This window comes from Trichechus manatus, unplaced genomic scaffold, assembly GCF_000243295.1.
Source record: "Trichechus manatus latirostris isolate Lorelei unplaced genomic scaffold, TriManLat1.0 scaffold00271, whole genome shotgun sequence".
NCBI lineage: Eukaryota > Metazoa > Chordata > Mammalia > Sirenia > Trichechidae > Trichechus > Trichechus manatus.
This window is the reverse complement of record NW_004444207.1, coordinates 216,142-220,610: the sequence shown is the minus strand read 5'-3', so window position 1 is coordinate 220,610 and position 4,469 is coordinate 216,142.

Sequence of the window (4,469 nt, the reverse complement as noted above, 5' to 3'; positions counted from 1 at the left end):
AGTTGTAGTTAAGATCTTGGATTGAGAAATTTAAAATATCACTAAATAAATAAATGAATTGGAAAAAAAAACAATGAAGAAGTTCATCTCATCATGTAAATCTCTTCCTAGTGGTAAATTAGATATTAAGAAACACTTCTGAAACTTTTCATTTTCTAGAACGTACCAAAAGAAATAACATAGACCTCTAAAAAGCCTAAGATGATCACTGTTTTATTAAACACATTACAATAACAAAAAAAAAGTTCAATCTCCAACCTATATTATTTTAAACATTTTTTTTTCTTCATTTGCTCCAGAGACTGTGTTACTCCTTTCATCTCAGTTCTCATAGTAATTAATGCCTTTATTTATAATTTGAGACTATATCTTTCATTATACACTCAGGGTCAAAAAATCAGCTAAATTGTAGCACCTCACCTGCAATCTAATAGGTAATTCTTTTTGTTTCTTAATATTTTCCTTGCTTAAAAGTTGTAATGAAGAGAAGTCCAGCAACATGGCGCTCTAGGCAGAAACACCACACCATCCCTTCACAGCAAAGATCTGAAAAACTAAGCCAAACAGAGAAAACAGCAATTCTGAAATCCTAAACATCAAATGAAGAGATAAAGAACTCAGCCAAGCACTGAATGGAATGAGAAACTGACAGAGAACAGAGAGCGAGGAGACATACATGGAGACGTTCCCTCTCAGCTAATGCAGCACAGATCTGCCATCTTGGACTCCTATCAGAGACCAGCAAGCGGGGGTACGAGAAAACAGCTTCATGGAGCTTCCAGCAGGAGACAGAACTACTGGTAAACAGTGATATATGCTTTCCCACCCCCCAGCCTTCTTCACCCCCACTCAGCCTCCTCTGCTTTCCACAGTCACAGTTTCTTGGCTGGGAAGCACTGGCTGCTTGGATTCCACTCGCCCGCACTGGCTGACTCCCTGAGTGCTGTTTGTTGGCTGCTGGTATTGCTTTTTTCTGCTTCTTTTGATTTCTTCCTTACCTCTCACCACCTCCCGCTCCTTTTGCTCAAATACCTGACTCCGTGCACCATCTTTGCTTCTTCTTGAGAGGCTGTGGATCTCCGTTCAAGTGTGGGACTGCTTCCCGGTCCATGCTGCCATGCTGGTGGGATCCCAGGGCTTTTTTTGTTATTTGTTTGTTTTCACTTGTTTCTTTTCTTTTTCTTTTCTCAAGTTGAGAACCCGTTTTGGCCAGGCAGTGCTGTGCAGCTTGGGACCTACCCACTCAGCTTGCGTAGATATGCAGATGGACCCTTAGAACATTTCTTTTCTCGTGTTTTTTTTTTTTTGTTTCTGTTTTTTGGGGGTTTTACTTGTTCTTTCTTTTTTTTAAATTTGTTTTGTTTTCTTTTCCCTCTTTTTCCCTTTTTGTCTTTCTTCATTATTCAGTTTCTCGTCTCTCTATGCCTTCCTTCTCTTCCTGTCCCCTGGATACCTGGTGCTGAATTACCTCTATGCCTCCTAGACAGGCTGTACTTCAACACCTGGGAAAAACTTCCCCAGACTTCATAGCCACACTGGTGGGATCCCTGGGAGCTTCGCTGTTCTTTTTTCTTTCTAACTTTTATTTGTTCATTCTTTTCTTTTCTTCTTATTCTGCTTTTTGTTTTTCTCCATTTCATAGTCTCTCATCTCTCCACTCCAACAGCAAGCTCCCCTAGCACTCTTTTTTGTTTGTATGTTTTTGGCTCCTGTTCCTCTCTCCTCTCTCCCATACCCATCTTAGCTTCACACATCACAATCTCACCCCTCCATCCTTCCTACCTGCACCATGTGCCTAACATCACACCAACAAGCAGCACAGGCATGGCCTACAGGAACTGCCCTGCACTGATTGCCAAACAGCTCTGGTGGCTGTAGTAAGTGCCACAAACAACCCATCCCAGCAACTTCTCTTCAGCTAGACCTACCCTGCTGTACCATATCTGAGCAACTGACCCTGCCAACTGGAGAAGGAGGTGAAAAGTATTGTGCCCACAGATGAACAAACAACAAAAAACACACAGCTGGCCTGCTCAGACATAGCCAAATTAATGGGAAAAATAAGGACAAAACAAATAAATCTACAATTAACAAATGAGAAAAATACTTCTTAATGCCCCGAAGACAGCAGACAATATCAAAACATTTACAAAAACAGGACAGGATGGTTCCAGTAGGTGTCCAAAATAAAACACCAGATGACTTTCCAGTGGAATAAAAGGCACTAGAACTACCTGATAGGGAGTTAAAATCGCTAATAGAATTATCCAAGAGTTGAAGCAAAAACAGACAAAAATGAGTAAAAAATAGAAATATCCAAGGAAAAGGCAGACAAATTCATGGAAGAATTCAACAAAATAATACAGGGAAAAAAAGCTAAAATAAATTCACAACTATAAATTATACAAAAACAACAATTAGAAATCCAAAAGATAAACAACAAGATTTCAGAAAGGGAGAGTGTCATAGAAGGGCTGAGGAGCAGATTTGAAACAGTGGAAGACAAGATCAGTGGAATTGAAGACAAACGCTTGGATACAACACTGTTTCAGGAAAACTCAGAAAAAAGAATGAAGAAAAATGAAGAGACCCTGAGAATTATGTGGGATACAATCAAAAGCAAAAATCTGAGAGTAATCAGAGTTCCAGAACAGGGGGAGAAAACAGAAGACACAGAGAAGATCGTTGAAGAATTACTGACAGAAAGCTTCCCCAATATCATGGAAGAAGAAAAGCTGACCATCCAAGAAGCTCAACGAACCCCATATAGGATAGATCTTAAAGAAAATCAGCAAGGCATATGATAATCACACTCCCCAAAACCAAAGACAAACAAAGAATCCTGAGAGCAGCTTGTGAAAAACAAAAAGTCACACACACAGGAGAAACAGTAAGACTAAGCTTGGATTATTTGGCAGAAACCATGCAGGCAAGAAGGCAATGGGATGAAATATATAAAATCTTGAAAGAAAAAAAATTACCAGCCAAGAATAATATATCCTGCAAAACCCTCGTTCAAATATGATGGTGATATTAGGTCATTTCCAGAGAAACAGAAATTAAGGGACTATGTAAAAACCAAACTAAACTTATGAGACTTATTAAAGGAAGTTCTTCGATCTGAGAACAAACAATATCAGACCACAGGCTGAATATAAGACACAGGATTGTACTAGCCAGATACCAGCCTAGGAAATGAACTCTTAAGGACTATGCAAAACCAAAAGAATTACAAAAGGGAACCAGAGAGGTTAATCTGCAAATGACAACAGAATCAGAACGATAAAAGAGGGAATAAATGGTGTAGATATAGAACCTTCTAATGGAGTGGAAGTCTAATAATAGACTGGTTCAAATCTAGGAAGATAAGGGTAAATTTCAAGGTAACCACAAAGAAAGTTAACAAACCTATTCATCTAAATAAAGAAGAAAAACATAGTCTCAGTAAAAGCAAAACCTACAAAAACAAAAGAAATGAAAAAAAAATCCACAAACAAAAGGAATTCAGCACAGGAGAGTAAGAGGAACAAAACTGGAGGACATTATGCTGAGTGAAATAAGTCAAGGACAAAAGGACAAATATTGTATGAGACCTCTACTGTATAACTCATGTAAAAGTTTACACACAAAAAGAAACAATCTTGTTGGTTACGAGGGATAGGAGGATGGGGGGGAACTAAATAGATAAGTGGTAACTTTGGTGAAGGCCAAGACAGTACACATTACTGGGGAAGGCAGCACAACTTGTACAAGGAAAGGTCATGGAAGCTCCATAGACACTTCCAAAATCCCTGAGGGACTGACTTGCTGGGCAGAGGGCTGCGGGGACCATGACCTTGAGGAACATCTAGCTCAATTGGCATAACACAGGTTATAAAGACAATGTTCTACATTCTACCTTGGTTAGTAGCATCTGGGGTCTCAAAAGCCTGTGAGCAGACATCTAAGATACTCCACTGGTCTCACCCCTGAGGGAGCAAGGGGAAATGAAGAGAACAAGATACGAGGAAAAGATTAGTCCAAAGGACTAATGGACCACATCTACCACAGCCTCCAAGAGACTAAGTCCATTACAGCTAGATGGTGCCTGGCTACCACCACTGACTGCTCTGACCATGATCACAATAGAGGGTCCTGAACAGAGCTGGAAAAGGATGTAGAACAGAATTCTAACTCACAAAAAAGACCAGATTTACTGGCCTGACAGACGGGAGAAACCCCGAGAGTATGGCCCCTGGACACCCTTTTAACTCAGTGGTGAAGCCCCTCCTGAAGTTCACTTTTTAGCCAGGGATTGGACAGCCTGATAAAACAAAACAGGACTAATGAGGCACAGCAGTCCAGGGACAAGGACTAAAAGGCAAGAGGGGACAGGAAAGCTGGTGATAGGGAACCCAAGGTTGAGACAGGACAGTGTTGACATGTCATGGGGTTGTTAACCATTTTCATAGGGCAATATGTGTACTAAC